Consider the following 22,788-nt stretch of genomic DNA (forward strand, 5'->3'; position numbering starts at 1 on the left):
TGCTCATGTTGGCCTAAAATTAGCATTCCTCCTGCCTCAGCTTCATGAATGCTGAGATTATAGGTACATGTTATCATTCATAACTCAAAATATTAAACTTTCATTTTAAAAATTTTATTTTTATTTATGTGAATTTGTGTAGGTGCTCTGAGTAGAGCACCAGCAGAATGGAACAAATCTCCTGGAGCTGGATTACAGTCACTTATGAGCCAACTAATGTGGGTGTTGAGAACTAAATTCTGGTTCTTTGGAAGACCAGCAAGCTGTCTTGACCACTGAATCATTCCTCCAGTCCATATTAAACTTTTAAACATGTACTCTTCTAACTGAATTTGACTTCAATATATATCATTGGAAAGTTTCTAGCTCTGAAAGGAGAAATTGGCAAATACTTTTAACACATCTCCCTCAGTGTTTATTAAGCAGATATAATATAGTAATGATACAGAAGATTTGAAAACAGCACAATTAATAAGTCAATCCAATGTGCATTTACCTAACAATTAGGTGACATTTATTCCTTTTATTTACACATGGAATATATTTTAAAATTGAGCATATACTAGACCTCAAAATAATCTTAACAGATTTCAAAATCATCTAGTCTCAATGTCATTAACTCTTGGGTATATAAGATAGATAAAACTAAGCCCTTTGGTAGTAGCACATGTGTTTAGTTCCAGATCTTGGTAGGCAGAATCAGGCAGGTCTCTATGAGTTCAAGACTAGCCTAATCTACAGAGTGAGTTTCAGGACAGTCAGGGTTACACAGAAAAAACCTGTCTCAAACCAACCAACCAACCAACCAACTAACCAACCAACCAAACAAACAAAATACAAAAAAGATTGTATAAGACTAGAAAAAACTCACATATTCAGATAGCTTAAAATTTTAAAATAATTGATCAATATTGTTGAAAGTATTAAAAAGAAGTGTTGATAATTTAATGGTTATGAGATATCAGACAAAGTAGTGCTTATCAGACATTTTTTTTAAAAGTTATTTTTAAAATTATTTAAAAATACTTTAAATTATTTTATTTTTCATTATTATTTTGTTATTTTCATTATTTCATAAAATCATTGCCTTGCACATACAGGCAAACACTCTTGTGAAACTCTTATTCTAGCCCAAACATTTTATAGTTTAAAATATTTTTGTTAGGAAAGAGGAAAATCATCAAGTCAATCAACATATTTGAAAAAAATGTAGCACTAATTCTAATTTTTGTTATTAGTAAAAACCCAGAGATGGATATCGGGGCAAATGCTAAAAGATTAGAGAAGCAGAGCAGCCAGTCACTAGAGAGTTCCTACCTCTACCAATGCTCAAACCAAAGGGGTGATCCTGTCTCTGTGAATCCTCAGACTGAATGCTGTCTCTACAAAACCTCAGACTGAATCCTCAAACTGCATTTCAGACTAAATTCTCAGAGTGTATATGAGCTCCTATCTCTTCCCGCCTTATATTCCTCTCTCCACCCAGCCATATCACTCCTGTCTCCACCTCCCTAGTGCTGGGATTAAAGGTGTGGGATCCCAAGTGCTGGGATCACCTTTGTGTGAGTGCCATTTCTCTTTTAGACAAATTAAATCTGTATAGCCCAGGGTGGCCTTGAACTCACAGAGCTCTGCTTCCTGAGTGCTGGGATTAAAGGTGTGTGCCACCACTGCCTGGCTAAGTAGTGTGGTTAGCTTTGCACCCTGATCATCAGGCAAATTTTATTTCTTAGATCACAAACAAAATATTACTATGTTTCCCCCCTTTTTTCTAAAATAAAAAGGGTTATAACTAATATAAGAGAAACTATATGCAATAAGTACAATATATATAATATATAAGGCAACAAATACATCAACAATGTCTAGTCCATCTGCATTTGACAAATTCAGAGAAATTACTCCATATCTATCCTATCTTGGTGAGTCTGAAGTCTTGTACCTAATTCACTTTCTATCTTAATTTGCATTACCATCCAAAACTATCTTTTGATATTTCTCAACTTTATACACTTTATACCTCTTTAATGAGTTTTTTTCTAAGTCTGGTAAACAAAGAAAACTACGAAGACTATCTAGTCTTCAACTCCATCAAAGACCCGAGAAGGAAATAGTATTAACTGAGCAAGCAGAAAGTGTAAGCAAACAACTATGCAAAAATGTGAGAAATGACAGAAACAGCTGGCTGCCTGAACAGTTACTCAAGGTTCTTCTGTAATGCTGGGACATCTATCTTTGGCCTAAAGGCCTAGCGTAGCCAACAGACTTATCTGTGAAACAGGATATTTGAAGGACTGTCCTACCTTGTGTTGGCAGTCACTTTCTTTTCTGTCCTGCTTGTCCAATTTGGACAGTATAGTATTAGCAGTCAAGGCAAGAACACTTTCTCGCCCAGTGGCTTACTTTTGCCATAAGGAAAGTAAACTCCATGTGGAGTTTCTTTGATGCCCATCATCTTCTCTGAAGTAGATTGGTGCTGCCAGGAGTGGACATGTCTCATTGTCATAAAAAAAAGAACCTATGTTATTAAAACATCGCAAATGCTGTATTCTGTATATCTCTGAAGTGTTTGAAGATAACTTGTCTATTTAAACTATATCTCTGTTGGACATTGAAAACATACCTAATATGACTACAAGTTTGACTGTAATAGGTGACTGATTACTAATCTGCATTTCCTTATTATCCTAAATAGTTGGTAATAATAACTTTCAAGGACTAGATTTGCATTACATTGTTAAATGAGATTTATAGGTATAATAGCTTAAACAAGAGTAGAAACTTATGTACAATATGTTTTAACAAAATTAATTTCAATTTTGTATCAATATACAAAATTTGTATACAATATACAAAAATCCAATCCAATGTAATTGTATTTAAAACTGGTAGTTGCTTTTTAAAAGCAGATTTAATAATTACCCTTTTATCCTGTCATATGTAGCCCCTCCTTTTTTTCAAAAAAAGAACCCTGAGTCTAATATACTTTATTTAGCTTTTTTCCTGACCATTACCAATAACAGCTTGTAACCAATTCCCCTAAACAATGACAAATATCAGTAACCCAATGAATGACCAAAAACCACCCACTCCACCTCTTGGGATGTGATGAGCATCGTGTTCTTAAGTTTACTTCCTGCTGCCTGGGAGCAACATCATTTTTAGGGGATCCTGAAAAGAAAAAATTTGGTTAATTGTCAAGTCCTGGGAGAGGTAGCTGTGTTATTTGTTGCCCATTCTCTATGTAATGGGAAAGTGCAGGGCTTGTTTGCAGTCCTAGCTAGTGTAGTTTGTTAGGCTGGATCATTTCAGCTAGCCACTTTGAAATTGTCCTGAGAAGTTTGTAGTTCAAAGCTGATCTTCAGGTGGGGTTTTTCAGCTTAGCGTTGTTATCATAGTCCTAGTGGAAATGTCGTTGTGGGGCTCCATCCTATTCTTGGAGACTTCACAAGTCACTGTTAGGTGTTGTTATAGTTCTCTGCAGAAAACTGAGAGACTCAAGCCTGGAGTCTGCAGGAAGGTAGATGAAGCCTTTTTCTAGAATTAGTACTCTATGTCACCATTAATATCATGATAAAAACTTTAATATATATTAAATGTATATCAAAATATATACTTTATAAGATATATGTATATGTATATAATATATGCAATATATACATACATATATACAATAATGTGCACACACACACATATATATCTTATAAAGTTTGAGAAAATATTTATACCTTAAGAAAACCTATTAAAGAGTCAAAATAAAACCAAAGGATTATGAGATTAGTGACAATAAAATAGTACCTTAATTTTGGTTTTTCTTCTGTCCCATATCAGGTAGCTCTGCTGACATGTGACAAGAGAGTCTGGATTTTACTTTAATAAGCATGCTTGGGTTTAGAGGAGAGAGCCACACTCCAACTCCAAAGTAAGCTTTAACCTTTAACTAGACTGGGACTACAAAAAGACAATTTGCATTGTCTGCCTGTAGAAGACAGCAGAAACAAACGTTTGGGAAGATTTATGAAATTTTTCCTGTTGGAAATGTGATATAACAATCGACCAATTTATTCTTTTTTTGAGACCTTTTTTTCCTGCATGATTTGTCCTTTTTCTTTAGCTGTCTCAGTTGTCCAGTAATCTTTGGATTCCTTAGCAGGATGCCTTTATTCTCCTGAAAAGACAGAAGCAAAACTCTTCCTCAACCCTAATTTTGGGGAGGTTCTCTATTGTCAAGCTGTATCTGATCAAATGAAAAGCATTTGTTGGTTCTATATATTAGTTTAGATTAAGCAGCCATGTTGCTTGATGATCTATCATCTCTTCTAATTAAGAGGTCTCTCTTGTTCAAATCAAATCTTTATCAATTTTGATAGTATCTATAGTTTTTTTCCCCCCTGTGGAAACAAAAGCCAAATCCCTTCCCCAACAGAACACAAGTCCTGGTTTCCATTCTGAGGTCAACAGAAGAGTTAAATACTCAACAGAAGAAGTTAGAGAAGAGAACAACAAAATTGCCTTGGGTCTACTCAGGTTGCTATAATAAACTCCACAGAGAAAGTCAAAGCATGGTATTAACAGAAGTGTATTGCGTTTCCGGAAGCTAGAGGTCCCAACACAAGGCTGTATGAGCTCTCTTCCTGGTAGAGGCTGTCTTCCTGGTTTGCTAATGAAAGTCTTACTGCTGTGTCTGCCATGGTGGGCAGAGAGAAATTCTGAGCTCTCTGGTATCTCTTTAACTATAAACACAAATCCTATAGAACCAGCCCCACCCTTTCGACTTGCAAGAGTTTGGATGTCAAATGTCCTGCAGAGGTCCATGCACTTAAGGTTTGGTCCTCAGGGTGATGTTCTTCGAAGGTGGTAGAACTTTTGGGAGATGAGACTTTTTAGGAAGTCTCTAGGTTGTTGTAAGTGTATGCACAAAGGGAATTATGGGAAAATGGACTCTCTTTTTCTCTTGTTCCCTGGATTCGGATGTAAATGGTTGTGTTTAACTACACACTCCTGACGCAGTGTTGTGTTGTCACAGGTCTACAACAAAGGAGATAGTAATAGTTGAAAACTTTCAAAATTCTGGGGCCCACGAAAGCTTTTGTCTATCACGGCTGCTCAGATATTTTGTCACAGTGGCAGAACGTTCACTAGCACACTCCAGTATAGGCCTAAATTTCAAGTCCAGCCAGTCACACATGGAGATAGGATCTCAACCTGTGGATTCGGAGAGCACACAATTGAGTCCGTAAGTAAGAATAAATTCAGGGATGGAGAGATGGCTCATCAGTTAAGAGCACTGACTGCTCTTCTAGAAGACCAATTCCCAGTACCCACATGACAGCTCACAACTGTTTGTAACTCCAGTTCCAGGAATCTGATACCCTCACACAGACAAATGTGAACATAAAAAGAAGAATAAATTCAAATAAATTAGAAGAAAGTTAGAAAAGTATCTGTTTCACTCTGAATTAACTAAGTTAAATACAGATCATTAAGTTGAATTACAGGTGATCCTACAGGATTATTAGTGTGCAACTACAAAGCTATATTTTCCACTAATTTTATATGTTCTATATTGATTAGATTAACCAGTCATTTCTACATTTATATTTTTCACAGCTGGATATAAGCTGATAGACCCATCTATGCAGAAAACATTGCTAGTTGTCATGGTAGAAGAAAAAGAGGAAATAACAAATCCTTACAGGCCATTAAAACTTACGTCTAGAAGTGCTGCAGAAACTTTCCTCATGTAGTTGGCCAGCACATGGCCACCAGTGTGCTTATCAGGAGGAAATGTATAATATTCCCATTTTGGCCAAAAACTATTGCAGATGAAATGAAAAAAAAAAGAGAAATCTCTGAGGATACTAGGAATAGGAAGAACATTCCTCAGTATTAGGAAGGCTGTAAGGCAAACAAACCTAAGGCAAACTAAGACTAACTAGGGAAAACCTGAAAGCCTTCCTTCTAAAATCAGAAACGAGACAGGGTGTGCACTCTGACCGCTCATAAGCTCATAGTTCAATATAGTGTTTGAATCCTTAATCAGAGCAATAAGTCAAGATAAAGAAAGAAATAATATAAATAGGAAAGAATAAAATTGAATTATTTATGTTTACAGATGACATGATCTGGTACCTAAATGTCTCCAAAGACCTCATTGGAAAACTCTTAGATCTAATGAACACTTTTAACCAAGTTGTAGAATACAAAATTAACATATAAGATCAGTAGCAAATTTGCCTGGAAAGACTAGTCAAGAAAAATAGTCCATCCACAACAGTCATAAAATGTTTTGAGGAACAACAATGTTGGGGAATGACTTCTGAAAAAAAAAACCTTATGAAACAATGAAGAAGGAAACTGAAGAATACACTAGAATATGGAAAGAGATCCCAAGCTAATGAATGAGGAGAACTGATATTGTGAAACTGGCTCCCATTTCCCAAAGTAATCTACATATAGAGTCTCTGTAGTCCCCACCAAAATTCCAGTGTTTTCCACAGAAGCAGAAAAAGTTCTAAGTGTCACATGGCATCACAAAAGACCCCCAATAGTCAAAAAAATCGTAGTAGAAAAAGCAATGCTGAGAGTGTCATAGTACCACGCATGTCACAGTGATGAAATCCCTGGCCATTGACACAAAAGAAGACACAGTGGTCCTGGAGTAGAACAGAGGACCCAGAAATGAACCCACATAGCTACAGTCACTGTTCTTGGGCAAAGGGGACAAATCAACTATTGGAGAAATGTTGACTACTTCAACAAATGCTGTGGGAAAGTGGATACTTATATGTAGATGGATGAAACGAGATCTCCATTCCCTTTCTGAGAAAAAAAATCAAATCAAAATCAATAAAGTGTATTAATGTAAGACCTGAAAGTTTTCCCGGTGGTGGTGGTACATGCCTTTAAAGGGAAGGAGAGGCAGGCAGATCTCGGTGAGTTCAAGGCCAGCCTGGTCTACAGAGCAAGTTCCAGGACAGTGAGGCCCACACAGAGAAACCCTGTCTTGAAAAACAAAAACAGGAACAAAGAACAAACTTGAAAGTTTGAAGTTACTATGGGAAAAGTAGAGGAAGCACTTCAGGACATAGGCCATAGGTGAGAATTTTCCAAATAGCACTATAATAGCCCAAGGATAATAGCAAGGATTAAAACATGGAATTACATGAAATTAGAAACCTCTATGCAGCAAAAGAAATAATCACTAGACTGAAGTGCTGGCCTACAGAAGAAGATCTTTGCTATCTATTAATCTGACAGGGGATTAATATCATGACTACATTATATAAACAACTCAAATAGAAAGCCCCACCCAGGTAATCCAGTCAAAGAATAGGCAAACAGACTGAACTCCTTCATATAGTTCTGACAGTCCTCAGCAAATCCCATAGCTTGTTCTTCAAAATTCATCTTGAGTTTGACCCCTTCTAGGTGATTATTTTTCTCTCCTGGGGTTATTTCATCAAACTTCTCTCCGATTTCCTTGCTTTTTACCTCTTTGGGATTCATTTTAGAGCAATGTAAAAACCCAAGGTCATAAACTTTCTCTGCAGTATGCCCAGCAATGAGTTCCTATTTTACTTAATATTAATACCTGAATTCATTGTGAGTCTTTCAGGCTTTTTTCCTTAAACTTCTTTGTATATATGCATATCCATTGTAATAAATACAACAAGTTGAAAACTACATCGAGACTATTCAATTCTCTTGTTGGGGGCAGGGTGTGGGAGTCTTTAAAAAACCTTTTTCCAATAACCTTAAAATTATTTCACTAGTTACAATGAATATTATTCTTATTCCTTTAGAAAGTTTAAAAAGGAATATAATACAGATTTCAGAATGCAACATTCTGGTTGTTAGATTTCTGGAGCAGTGTAAAGAGATTGAAGGTAGAAGAATAGACAAGAGCCAGATCTTTCAGCAGACAGGACTGCTTATTGGCACACACAGTGAGGGGCAGCCTCTCTCCTATCTGGGTGGTTGAAGAGACCCCAGAGAAGCAAGATGGCTTCCACCCTTTACAGGAATGGGAATGGTTGCCACGCCAAGCTTGTGTTTCCTTCTTGTAGCTTCTGTTTCCCTGAAGTTGCCCGTCCAAGATGAGACAGGCTGTACCAACAGATGATTGAGCATGGTCAAGCACCATTATCTGTAAGCTCATAGGAACACTGTTTTTCAGGGGAGACACTCTGTTACTGATCATGATCATTTAAGACTTTTGTGATGTTGTGATTTTTGTTTGTTTGAGGAAGGATCTTATTATGTACCCAAGGCTGGCCTTTGACTCTGGATCCTCTTCCCTTAGCCTCCCAGCCACTTAGGAAGTGGTTCCCCTCTTTCCTTTGTCCCTGTCTTATTAAGCAAATGAACAAAAACACCAAATGTGATTAAGGATAAATAAAATTATTATATGACAAAAATTAATGTCCTCTTCTCTTGCTGTGACCTTTTAAAAAATTATTTTATTATTTAAAAAAATACCAATCCAAATTTCCACTCCCTTCTCTCCTCCCAATCCCTCCACACACCCTTCCACTTCTCCCCCTCCTGTCCTAAGGGAGGACAAGGCACCCTGCCCTGTGACAAATCTAAGGCCCTCCCTACTACATCTAAGTTGAGCAAGGCATATATCCAAAGAGAATAGGATCCCAAAAAGCCAGTACATGCAGGGGAGACAAATCCCAGTGCCACTGTCAGGGGCCCCTCAGTCTGCCTCAACTGTCAGCCACATTCAGAGGTACTAGTCTGATCCCATGCTCATTCACTCCCAGTCTGGCTGGAGTTGGTGCGCTCCCATTAGCTAAGGCAAACAGTCTCCGTGGGTGAACCCCTCATGGTCTTGGCCTCCTTGCTCACATTCTCACCCCTTCTACTCTTCAACTGGACCTTGGGAGCTTAGTCCAGTGCTCTGATGTGGTTCTCTGCCTCTCTTTCCATCTGTTCTTGGATGAAGGTTCTATGGTGATATTTAAGATAATCATCAGTCTGACTACAGGGCAAGGTCAGTTCAGGCACCCTCTCCTCTATTGCTTAGGGTCTTAGCTGGGGTCATCCTTGTGGATTCCTGAGAATTTTTCTAAGCCAGGTTTCTTGCTAACCCCATAATGGCTCCCTCGATCAAGATATCTATTTCCTTGCTCTCATATCTGTCCTCCCTCCATCTCAACTATTCCATTCCCTCAAGTTCTCCTCAACCCGCCTCTTCTCCCCTTCGTTCTGTCCCCCGCCCCTGTGCTTCCACCTTGCTGTGACCTTTTGTGACCTTTTGTGAGAAAATATGTCAGTTGTTTTCATTGAGTAGTACATGACTCCAGGACCCTCAGCTTTAAGGAGATGTAGAAAAGCCAATGGGCAGAGCGTCAAGTGTTACTAGAATTTTGATTGGACAGAAAGAGAAGAGTAATTGTCTTAATCCATTTTGTGTTGTTACCACAAAATACTGGATACTGGGTAATGTAGAGAAGGAACAGATTTGCTTGTCTTATTAGTCTGGTGACTTGAAGGCCCAAACAGCGTGGTTGCCAGCTTTCTGGTGAGCCCTTCTTGTTGTCTCACGGTGTGGTGGAAAAGTGGAATGGTAACTGGCCAAGTGCAAAGGGAAGTTTGTGTGTTCGAGCTAGGCCTGCTGCTGCTGCTGCTGCTCCTCCTTCTTTTCTTCTTCCTCTTGCAACCTACTGTCACGGGAATAAATTCACTTCTACCATATTTTCCTTAGTTTCTCAGGACAGCATTAATGCACTGAGAGGATGGAGCCCCCAGGCCCTAAATACTTTGCATTTGGGCCCACCTCTGAAAAGTTCCACTGCCCTACACTACAGTCATGCAGACTTTCCACACATGAAATTGGGGTGAAGGGAAACCATGTCACTAGTACTATATACATAGAAATTGGCATCCCAAATAAAGCTAAGATTAGCATTATCTGGATCCTTGTGGTAAATCCATAATAGTAAGAAGTCTTCTATAGTGTGGTTATCATGTTCACATCACATGACAACAAGGGAAGTTTTTGACTACAATGTCTTAAGCAATGAATGTGTTTTATAAGTTTGGAGTTTTGAAGTTTAGACTGGTGAACAGTGCAGTAATGTCATTAAAGTTTTCGACTCCATCCTTTAGCTATTGTTATTCAGCTAAAATTACATTTTTACAAATTTGTAGCGTTCTTATTGTGTGCTGGGAACAGTTTTATATGTTTTTGAATTTTTGAAATACCTTTTTCATCCTCGTACTTAAATGGTTTTTGGTTCTTACCACCCAGGGCTTGGTGGCCATCTTCAAGAGGAGGAAGTGTAGAGATGTGGTGGGAAAGGGTCTTACGGACCTGTATCCTTCTGTAAGAGTAAGAAAACCTTCCCAGAAACACCTAGAGTCTAGGGTAAAGATAAGGAGATGGAAAGCAAAGAAAAGGCTCACATTTCAGACAGTCATTTTAGAAGTTCAATAGGCATTCTGGGCAAAGAGAATAGAAAGCTGAATAGGAAAGAAAAAGAAATAAAAAATTAAAAAGTGTCTGGAATTGAAGGCATCCAGAAAGAGAAAATAGTAGGTCACATAGGACCAGAAATTAGCTGTCACAGTGTCATGCTGAAGTCTAGAATACAGTGGACAACAATCAGCCTGGATACTGAGAAGGACAATGTCCCTGTTACAGTCCAAGGATTGTCCCCTGGGGGAGGCTCAGTGTTTTAGTTCTATTGATGTCTTCAACCAAGTGAATGTAGCCCACTGCGGTGGTTTGAAAGAAAATGGTCCCCAAAGGGAGTGATACTATTAGGAGGTGTAGCTTTGTGGGAGTGGATGTGGTCTTGTTGGAGGAAGTATGTCACTGTGGAGGCAGGCACTGAGGTCTTATATATGCTCAAGCCACACTCAGTGTCTCAGACCACTTCCTGTTGCCTCTGAGTCAAGATATAAGAACTCTCAGCTCCTTCTGTAGCACCATACCTGCCTGCATGCTTCTTTGCTACCTTCCATGATGATAACGTGTTAAACCTTTGAGCTGTAAGTGAACCACCACAATTAAGTGTTTTTTTTTTTATAAGAATTGCCATGGTCATGGTGTCTCTTCACAGCAAGAAAAACCCTAAGATACCCACTTATCATACCCTAACAGAAATACTAAGAATAGTGTTGGACTACATACCTGGGTATGGTGATCCAGCAAAATAGATACCGATAGTTGCCAAAATTGGTATACATTAACTGATAATTTGTCTATTGGGGAAATAATGCTGATAGGCAAAAAATATGGAGAAAGTGATGATAGGTTCATAGGAAGAAAGTAAATTCTATAAACAGGGTTTTTAACAGGAAAGCTAAAAAATGCTATAAAAAGCAATATGTACTTGTAGTAGGTTGATTGACTCTTCTGTAAACAAAACTTATTTTGCGTGATTATGGAAGCACTGCCTTGAATTAGATTAAAGTTATTATATTATTGTTTTTATTTTTTTAAACATTAAGTTTTTTATATTTATTTATTTATTATGTATATAATATTCTGTCTGTGTGTATGCCTGCAGACCAGAAGAGGGCACCAGACCTCATTACAGATGGTTGTGGGTCACCATGTGGTTGCTGGGAATTGAACTCAGGACCTTTGGAAGAGCAGGCAATGCTTTTAACCTCTGAGCCATCTCTCTAGCCCCCTATTGTTTTTATTTCTAATTATGTGTATGTGTGTGCATGTGAGTGCCCTCAGATGTCCAAGGGGTCAGATCTCCATAACTGAAGTCACAGGGAAGTGTGAGCTGTCTGATATGTGTGCTGGGAACTGAACTCTGGTCCTCTATAAGAAAGCAGTATGTGCTGTTACCTGCTGAGACATCTCTTAAGCCTCGGGTTATTACTCTACTATATGGAGAAAGTGAGGGAGAAGATATGAGAGAACTAAATATTCACCTGTCAAAACCAGAAGACTGTGGGTAATGACTAAAGAAATCAGCACATATGCCAAAGTTTATGGTACATTTAAAAGCACGGTATCTAAAAAATGTGCAGCTAAATATCAAAAGAAAGCCAGAGGATTTGGCTGTGATTGCCAGGGGTCACATACAGGGGAAGGAGGAGGGTGTGGTAGGGCCTTGTAGTGCATAAGCTTTTTAGTGAAATGTTAGCTTTTATCTTCTGCAAGCATTGCTTTAAGAAAATCAATTAAGAATAAAAAGCAAAATTCTTTATGAGTTGACCCGGCAACACCCTTTTTATTGATTTTTTTGTAACTAAGTAAAAAATATATTTTTAAAGACAAGAAATTCGGAGTAGGCAGAAAAATAGTTATACCAGATACATTTGGATTATGAACAAAAGAAATTTCAAAATTCTTGACTCTGAGTTTTGTGGAGTCTTCCTGTACAGGCATTCTTAGGACACCTGCTATGAGAGGTGCTTTTGTTTTCTTGACTGTTCCTGAGGAAGTGGTACTTAAGGGGCTGGAGAGATACCCTGCATCCACATGATGGCTAATTACTATCTGTGACTCCATTTTCAAGGGGATATAACACCCTCTTCTGGCCTCTACAGGTACTGCATATATGTGGTATACAGATAGACATTAGGGGAAAATAACCATACTCATAAAATAAAAACCGATCTTTTAAAAAAGTGGTACTTAGGAAGTAGGCACGAAGTAAATGGAGAGTTGTCAATACATGTATTTTAGGACATTGCCAGTGAAAAATCCTGCAGTTGGATGATCTTTATAAGATATTTTAAAAGCTAGTTGGTTAGATTTTATGCTGTGCTGCATCTTGTCTAGGACAGTGTCTTTCTAGTACTCTAGCTTGTCTTTAGTACACCCATATAGGCTCAGCAAAGATGCTACTATACTCCCACTTCTGGGGAAAATCTGCCTCTTGTGATAGTTGAATGACCATTTCTTTCCACATACCTGATACAGTGTTCAGTGAATCTATTGCAATGATTTGTGTGCCCTGTACCAGTAGAATCTAGACACCATGATCCTTTTTCTTATTCTTCTTGAATCTTAGCAACCTTATCTCATAATCTAGATACGCCCTAATTTTCTTAGTACTCCTGAGGACATCACAAAATAATTTGCAGTAGCACTTGAGCACTTCTGTGGACATGCAGTAGACTATCAGCTACTGAATTTGTAACTGCTTATGTAGTGGTGCAGATGTCTTCTATGTAAGGAATTGCATCCAGATAAACCCATGACAAGTTGAAAACATAATTAGTTTCAGGCTGAAAGTAGCATTAGTTAAAAATGAATGTAATACACCCGACCTACCAGTCATGTTGGCTTAGCACTATACATGATGATCTCTTACTTATGTCCTTCATGTTCATATGGCTGACTGAAAGTTCGTTGTCACTGCCTAGCATCTCAATAGAGGCTCTTAACAATCCCCAGGGGATGATGAATATTCGTGGCAGGGTTTCTACTGACTATGTATCTCTTTGCATCACTGTAAAGTTGAAGAATTTTAAGTTGGACCATCATAAGTTGGATATAACCTGTAATTACAGACTAAAAGAAGTCTGCTCATTACAAGATAACTCTTCTGTATGTTTATAAATATTAGTCATTTGGCAGAAAACATTTATATTTTGATGCTTTTCCAGATGTAGGAATAAAGATGAAAGCAGGATGCTAAAGTTAACACTTTATGTGTTCAGATTTGTCAAAGAATAAAAGAATAGATCTCCTAATAGCTGTTAGAGAAGTGTCTATGCAATAGTAGGAAATAGATTAAACATAAGAATACATCAATGTGACACAACCCAAAGTTATCTGAGGGAGTCTTAAATCTGATAGAGGTTACCTATCAGAGGTTACCTATGTGTCTTGCGGACACATCTGTGAGGCATTTTTTAAATTCCTGATTGATGTGGATGGGCCCAGTCTATTGCAGGAGGATCCATCATTGGACAGATGGATCTGAGCTGTATAAGAAAGGTACCTGGATGTAAGAGAGAGCAGCTTTCTGTACCAATATAATTCCTACAAATGTTGAATATTCCTAAGACCCACCGGACTTTCTGCGAGAAATGTGGCAAGCAGCAGCCACCAAGTAACACAGGGTAAGGGTTCTTTGCATGCCTAGGGAAAGTGGCATGATGACAGGCAACGGTGGGCAGACTAAGCCTATTTTCCAAAAGCAACAAAGAAAATTGTGCTGAGACTTGAGTGTGTTGAGCCTGACTTATTCTAAGAGAACGCTGGCTAATAAGAGATGCGAGCATTTGAGTGGAGGTTATAAGAGAAAGGACCAAGTGATCTATTTCTAAGCTGATTTTGTTATGAAGACAATAAAATTACAATCTCTTACAGAGAAAGAGAGAGAGAGAGAGAGAGAGAGAGAGAGAGAGAGAGAGAGAGAAAAAGAGAGAAAGAGAGAGGAGGGAGAGACACTCACAGAGAGAGATATAAATAGATAGGTAGAAAAGAGAGAGACAGAGAGAGACTGAAAGAGAAAGAAAATGCACCAGCTTTCTTGGTTTGTGCTTCCGTTCCTGCTCTGAGCACCTCAGTGAGGGACTGTGACCTGGTAACGTAAGCTAGATAACCCTTTTCTCCCTAAATTGCTTCTGGTCATCATGTTTGTCACAGCAACAGAGAGCAGACTAGAGCAATCTGGTGCAGAAAAAGTTTTCAGTGCTCGTGTTGAGAGTAGTTCACTTCCGGTCATCCTGGAAACTCTTCTGGCTTTTTTTTTTTTTAAATCCATAATTCACCCTTGCAAGAAAACACCAGTGATATCTGAGGCAGGATGACTGAAAGTTCAAGGCAAGCCTGGACTGGGCTACACACTGAGTTCCATCCGGGATGTACTGAGATATAGTGAGGCCCTGGAAAGAGAGACGCGGGGTGTATGTCAGTGGTAAAAGCAAATGTCGTATTAACTTTGTGAACTGTTTCTTAAACGTTAGTGGATATTATCCTAAAGCTACTTGAAAATGAGAATGAGAGTAAAAATGTTGGAATTCCATCTCAAAATTTAGACTATATGAAATTTTCATTAATTTGACTTTTTACAAACTAAAGCAGTTTTACAAACTTCTCCCTGTTGTGTATATGAAGATAGTTATAACCCTATCTTCATATATATTCAATAGAGAGACTGTTGAAGATTTTAGTGAATTTTTTAGCTAACAAAATAATGCCAACAACTAAAATATTTGTTAGATAAAAGAGTTTTATTTTTCCTTATGGTTTGGGATCACGATTTTAATACACATTGAAATGTTCATGCAATGTTCAACTTGCACGTCAAAACACTCTTTTTAATTGAATGAAGTCAAGTATGTGAATATACTTCATATGTTATCATAATTTGAACACCAATTGAAAGTTCATGGTGAAATATATTTAATTTCAACAATGAATAAGTGCCTACTGGTTAGTAGGCACTGGTTGTAGGGACAAAAATTATCTGTCATTTTCCATATAAATAAAATTTTAATTTTAACATAAATATTTTAGTGTATTCAAAAATTTTCCTAATTGGATATTTATGCTAAGCTTATATTCATCCAGGTAATGTTACAAGTTATGCTTCTTTCTTTCTTTTTCTCCTCACTGAGCTTCAAAAATATCTTTTCCATTTTGACAAATATACAAAACATCAAGAGGCAGGGCGGTGGTGGCTCATGCCTTTAATGCCAGTACTTGGGAGGCAGATGCAGGCAGATCTCTGTGAGTTTGAAGCCAGCCTGGTCTACAGAGCTACACAGAGAGATCCTGTCTCGAAAAACCAAAACCAAGTCAATGAACCAACCAAACAAACAAACAAAAACCCCACTGCCACCCCCAAAAAACAAAAAACCCAAAAAAACAACAACCATAAAAACCTAAAATGAATATTAAAAAAACATTAAAAACATCTAGTACATACTTGGTTCAATAGATAATAATACCAAAAAAACATTTAAACACTGAACATCAGCAACTTTTGAAGTTTATTTCTGGTAATAAAGGCCTGTATTTAACACATATAACTATTAAAAATATTCCCTTGAAACTTTCCCATGTCACATCCTGTTACTGTTTTCAAGGTCACATGGTTTTTGGCTTCCTCTCAATTTCTTACAGTGGTGCTGCAGTGGTTAATGTAGTCCCTCAGTTCTGTATGCATTGAACACCTGGCTTACTACGATTACGATGAACACTTTGACAACAGAGGAAAACTTGGTGAGACAGATTGTGCAATGCACAGATCTTGTGCTGCAGCTAAAGTGCTATGAAGCCCTTACCATTATGAATGTACATTATGACTACATTGTACAAAGTCCTGGTATGCAAATGTGTGGCATTCAGAGAAGTGAAATAATTCTGTGTTATTATTATCTTTGTAAATTACATCTGAAGAGTTTTTGAGGACTTTACGATGGCCGTTTCTATAGTCACAGTCATGCAGTTTGTGCGGCACAAAGTGTTTTCTTTCTCTACTAACAATAAGTGAGCCAATGAAAATGCTTTTAAATACATGCCCGACAAGCAGTTATCTGGCTTTTCATTCTTACTATCCACAAACCATCCTTTATCATCTTTTAAGACAGCATAGGAAACAGCTTTGTAAACATCTGCTTTTCATTGTTAATTGTCAGGAAAACTGGCATTGAAAGCCTTTGGAATCCTCTAATCCTATCAAGAAGGATACATTATATACGTTTATCTTTTCTCTTTCAGATGGTCTTCAGATTTTAAAAAATGTGCTATCCTTCATTCACTTTTCAAAAATTACTTTTAGAAGTACAATATTTTTATTGATAGTTTAATGAAATTTCTTTCTGTAACTAGTTGAAATTATTACTAACAAAGGGTAAATTACAAAATGTGCAAGATAAATAGAATTTAAATATATAATGTGTATATTCAGATTTTTCATGGGTATAATGATAGAAAAATATAAGGAATAGGTATCTGGTAGCTGAAAAGAAAATTTAGGACTTCAAATCTTCTGCTATAATTATTCTTTAGGAAAGATGCTTTATTTTCATAGGCTTTTTCTGTTCCAATAATCGAGCCATTAATGTCAACAGAGAATCCCTGGCAGTGATATACTATGAAGGTTTGTGCAGTAATGCAGTGGCACTTCCTTCTAAATCAGAGGGACTGTTGAAATAATTACTAAAAATATTAAAATTCTGGTCTAGTTGTTCTGAATTTATAATGTGAAAGCAACGGCACCCATCTCTCAAGAACATAAAGAGCATCCATAATTTAATAATTAAGTAACACATAATAACCAATAATTTTTGTTACCTATAAATAGGCCCATGTAACAAGAGTAAGGAATACTAAGAGAAGTAGCTGATTGTTAATAAAAACTTTTTTCAGAATGTTCTCATTTAGAAGCATTTTATAACCTTTATTGAATTGCCATCTTACTATGCAATTAGAAAGTATTGTTATTTTTCCTTTTTAAAAACTTGTACTTTGCCATTTTCTATGTCTGTAGAAGTTGGATTCCTACTGCATTTCTTTTGCTTTTCAAACTCGGAGTGATGTAGAACTAGGCCGTATCACTGCATGGAAAATTAATTTAAATGACATATTGTTGCAGTTTCTATGACAACCATATCATGATGCTCATATTCTTAAAAATTTATAAACTATAATCTGAAGTATGCTAATTCTTGTAAGTGTAGTCAACACTTATTTGCTTAATATTCATTTTAGTACTGAGCTTCATCAGCTTTGAAAGTCAGATGGTAACATGCTGCATACAATTAAAAGAGATTTTTGTATGAACTCTTGAGTTTAAACGTTTTCCCCAGAGACCTACAGTACCTGAACTTTTAAGCATGTACAAGAGAAGCTTTTCATTTCCTATTTTCTTGAATAGATAGGAACAAGTGTAGAGTGAACACATGCAGCAGGCTTTCAACATGGCTGTTTCCATCTCTGCCCTTATTGGGAAGACAATATATTCAAATCCAATGTAACAAATTCTAATAAAAACTAAAAAGTCAATAAAGTCCAATGAGCTACTCAAATAATAGTGAATATTCAGATCTTTGGGAACACTGGCTTATTCTTTAAACTTTTATTGTTTGAGTTCAAGAAGCTAACATATCTATCATACATGTATTATATATGATAAAGACTTGTATTGTATCAGGTTAAAGATATTTTGCCTAGCAATTATATTAAACATTTTGATTTGAAATACAGTTTAAATATTTTTAGAAGTGATTTTAAAATAAACTATGCTATTTAGAGTTGCTTATAACTATAAACTCTCTTATTAAGTAAAGATGCTTTTAGATATATTATTTGGTAGATTAGAAATGTATAATTTTAAAATTTGTATTTTAGAAATGCATATAATTTGTTGGTTGATAAAATAACTGGGTAATTTAAATAGCATACACTGAATAAGATATGATAACATCATGTGGAATTATCAAATACCAAACACAATGCTTTTGCTGGCATTTTTTAATAAAAGTCTTTTTAAATTAATGTTAATGAATTATAAAAATACAAAAAATAAGTCCTTGGTTAACATGCTTTTAATTATTTCCTTTTCACATATTAGACACTCAGTGAAATAACACATATGCAACAGAAATCCTACATTTAGAAAGTTTAGAAAGCAATCTGTGGTTTGAAAAGAAAAAATTAAGTACCAAATTTTAAAATTATAGGGTATCAAGTTCAGTCTTAAAAATACAATGCATAAAACATCAAATTCCCAAGGCAAATATTCACACTTCTGAAGAAGGACAATGTCAGTAGGCAGCTCTGGTGAGCGAACCCTTGCCTGTCTTTTATGAGGCATTACGATAGTCATCATAGTGATTTGTTCAGTGTTTCTGGTGTGGCTCAAGTGTATACTAAATGCAATGACAGTCATATTAGCGGTGTGGCAAACTTCAGGCCTGGGAAGAGGCCAGTGTCTCTTTAGTCAGTTAGCAGCACCTATGAGGCAGTGTGAATGCTTTTCACTCGATGGTAAAAGATGGCACAGTATCACAGTTATTGTGAGGGTGCTTGGAATTTTAGTGAGCAAAGTTTACTTCTGTGGCTGAAATATAACCTTTTGTTGTATTTTCCACGTTCATGCATGCATGTGTGTGTGTGTGTGTGAGAGAGAGAGAGAGAGAGAGAGAGAGAGAGAGAGAGAGAGAGAGAGAAAGAGAGAGAAAGAGAGGAGGGAGAGAGAGAGGAAGGGAGTGAGGGAGGGAGAGAGAGATGTGCTAATCACCTGGACCACTTTTATTTTGGTTTTTAAAACCCCACAGTTCCATGTAGAATTGTCAGAGAAACATTTGGATGCATGATTAGCTTTTCTCCTTTCATGTGAACTTTTCAGGGGCATTAGCTTCAGTAGCCTTCAGTGATAAATCAGCTGTTATCTTAATGCATTCTTTCATGGAACATTTCAAAAAGGTTAGCTTGATTTTTTTAAAGTATGAATGATTTATATGGATTTTGGAGTCGTAGGTAGTAGAAGGTTACAATGGTTCCCTACCATACCTTTATTCATGATGGTTTAATTGCAATACATTTTCCCATTAATGTTCTATTTCTTTAATAAAGCGAAGTATGTCTACTGAATAATGTCAACTGATAATATAAGGATTTTTGCTTAAAAGTTATGGAATTGGTCTCTGACTGCACATTCAATGTGTGTTCTAGTTTCTTTAACTGATGTTTCTACCTAAGCTTGGTCTCTGCCAGTTATTTTGGCTCCAGTGTATAACCCTTCCATTTAAGATAAATGAATGGCCAGAATTATGTATAGCAAAGCCAAGCTTCCTTTGAGGTAAAGCTCTGGGGCATTGTACAAGTCTAACGTTCTTCCATGAAGTTGGCCCACCCCACTGTGGCTGAGAAATGAGATGATTTGAGGGCTATTACATACTTACAGTTTTCATAGTGGATTAGAATAACATTACTTAGCACAGGTGTTTCTATAATTGGGATTCCCTGGGAAAGTTCAGTACTGCATCCAGTAACCACTCGGCTTTCCACATGAGTGAAGGCACTGTTGATTTGCTGGGCTGTGGTTTGAATCAGGAGAGAGGGTTCTGGCTTAGAGGTCTGTTTCTTCTTTCGAAAAAAACATTTCTTATTGGCTCTTAGGATCAGATTGTTGTGGTCCTATTTATAAATTTTATTTCATTATTTATTTATTGCTGGCCCAAATACTGGCAGGCCCCAGTTTGGTGTCAGCCAGCTCTGGTTTAAGCTTTCCTAGAACTCAAATAGTTCCCCAGTGTCCCTTTTCTTAAACAATTCTTTTGTAAAACATCATATTTAAATAACATTTATGTACTCAAGTAGCAGTGAGAAAAATCTCAGAAGTGCCCTAGGGGCACTTCTCTGAGGAGGCCCTTTGGATGGCCTTGTAAGAAGTCTCTAAACCTCGAAGGCAATGTCCAGGAACAACAAAGAACAATGGCAGTAGGTTGTTGCAGGAGTCAGCAAGAGTGCTCTTCAAAGTCTGGTAATCCAGAGAGCAAAACTATTTGCAGAACAGCGAGTGAATCGGGTTTCAGCAAGATCGAGGGACAGAAGATGGAGAGCAGGTGATACAATTAATAACATATTAACTTAGTTTTACCAACCCATTCTTAAGACACTTGATCGCACCAATTTCTTGGATTTGGGCCACCCTAAATCTAGATTTTGCAGCAGATAGCTCTGCTGTCCTCAGGTCTCACCTGTAGACCTGGGCTTATGACCTTGGAGCTGTTTGCATCTCTAAGGACTTTTGTCTCTCTTCCTGGAGGTGGGAAAGCAACCTAAGACAGCGGTGGTCCTTGAGCCAGGTCCTTGCAGAAGAGCCGAGACTGAGTCTCAAGCAGGCCCCATCCTCTACCTGGGTAGTTAGGGCCAAAACTTCCTTAACCTCAGTCCCTGCCTCAGATCCTAACCCCAATTTTATACTCTACGGAGAGAATGCACCCGGTACTGACTGACATTAGCTACTTTGCAGGTCACCTCCTGACTTGGGTTTCTCACAGCAGAACAGCCTTCAGGGTTCCTCTACTCCAGGGGGTCCTTCTTGGCTTTTCTTTTAAAACTGTCCCAGAGGTCGCTCTAGCTGCTAGCGAATCTGTACAGCGGGTCCGGTGGCTCTGAGCCCAGCGCACTCTTGCGCTCCCACCTCAAGGTGGCGACCGAGGCACGTAAACAAAGCCTGGCTGCACTGGCGGTTGGCACCCAGGGGCACGAATTTCAGTTTCCCAGCTGCTCCCCAGAAGGCCGAAATTGACTGTTAAAGGGACCCTTGTAGATGGATCGTTGGGCCGGAATGTCAGCAGAGCGTGCGTGCGTGCATGTGCGTGTGCGTGTGCGTGGTGTGTGTCTCGCGTGCACTTGTGTGTCGGCCGGGCCGAAGCAGGCAGAACGCTTCTGGGATGGAAACTCTAGCCCCAACCCGTTTGGGACGCTTGAACCTTCCTAGCATCACTGGGTCCTCAAGGCCCGCAGGCCCTGCGACCCAGGAGACTGGGGCTCCCGCCCTTTGTGCCTTCCGAGTAGCCTGGGTCAGTGAGAAACTGGCTGGACAGAGGGTTTGGTCGCTGTCGCAAACAGCAGATTTGCAGATCTCTGTTCAGTGACAACCACAATTTATGAGGTGGGTCCGGAAAATATAGCGCCCCGGAGCGCTGGAGACGTTCTCTAGGGTGCGCGCAGGCCGACCCGAGGGTAGGGATAATTGTGGGTGGAGAAGCTAGACACGGACAGTAAAAGAATAAGCATGCGACAGTCATACAGTCTTACCTCTGGGACGAAGGACACGGTTCCTAGAACTGCGAACTGTTTGTCAGTGTGCAGCCCAGCTGTTTTCTCCCATAGGCGCTTCCCGCCTAACACCGCCTTCTGAGAAACTTGGACAGGGGCTTGAGCTGCCCCCTCCTTCTTCCTCCCCTTCTTTTCCTTTCCAGACATCGCTTTAACTCAACCTAGGGCATATCCAGAAGACAGTTCCGTATAGAGCTTCCATTCAGTCGTGGCGTGGGGGGGGGGGCGGTGGGGGGAATCCGGTTTACAGTTTCTCGTAGGCAGATGAAGAAGTAGATGGTTACAGGACTTTGGAGGGGTGCGTAGGGATGGCACGAGGTGTTGGTGGCAGCGAAAGACGGTTTCTTTTGGGTCTTCGCACTGCCGCAGGTAAGGCTCTCAGATTGTAGCTGCCCTGCTGCAGATTCGCAGTGGTGGGCTAGTGGAGGACGCTCCACTGTTGAGAGGGGGGAGTGGAGGAGGGTGGAGTGGGGAGAAATGGGCTCTGGACTTGCTACCCCAGCACGCATTGTCTTGGTGTCAGTGCCGGGTGCTCAGCTGATGTCTTGGGAGCGTTTGAACAAGGTAGACCCTTCAGTACCCTCCCCCACCTTCTAGAACGTGTTTCAAAAGACGCGAATAGCTCTAAAATAAGTTAAAAAAAATCTTTGTCTGACTTTCCGTTCGAGGTGTAAAAAGGATTAATAAATAAAACTTTATTTGACTGTGGAGTTAATACAGAGACTCAGCAACATCGCTGGTCTTTGGCCTTATTCTAATTCTATGGTAGTAATTACCCTTCGTTTCTTTAAGTGCGATAGATTTATTGCCTTAGAGACTATGCACAGTTTGATTGAATTATTCATTTTTTTCTTTGGTGTAGACTGCATCTGGGGACTCTGATGTGACGTGTAGATTTTTTTTTCAGGAACAAAGGGAATGTGGAAATGAAAGAGAGAGGGAGAGAGAGGCTGGCAGATGTAATGAGACGCGGTGAAGGTGTACGCAGACGGGCACTCCCACGCCTCCTCCCTTCGGCTCTCACTGCAGCCCTGGGTAACTCGCAGGCTAACACAAAC

General features: G+C 38.6%; 1 long non-coding RNA gene across 1 annotated transcript in view; it reads left to right on the forward strand.

Annotated features, from left to right (window-relative positions):
• LOC148121495 (uncharacterized) overlaps positions 1-22,782 on the forward strand; it is a 53,395-nt gene extending 30,613 nt beyond the window's left edge. Inside the window, exon 3 of the long non-coding RNA XR_015738449.1 lies at positions 22,638-22,782. This is a non-coding gene — a long non-coding RNA (uncharacterized LOC148121495). The remainder of the gene's footprint in view (positions 1-22,637) is intronic.
• Positions 22,783-22,788: the final 6 nt, after the last annotated feature.

Source organism: Myodes glareolus, chromosome 7, assembly GCF_982192425.1.
Source record: "Myodes glareolus chromosome 7, mMyoGla1.1, whole genome shotgun sequence".
In the NCBI taxonomy this organism is placed as follows: Eukaryota; Metazoa; Chordata; class Mammalia; order Rodentia; family Cricetidae; genus Myodes; species Myodes glareolus.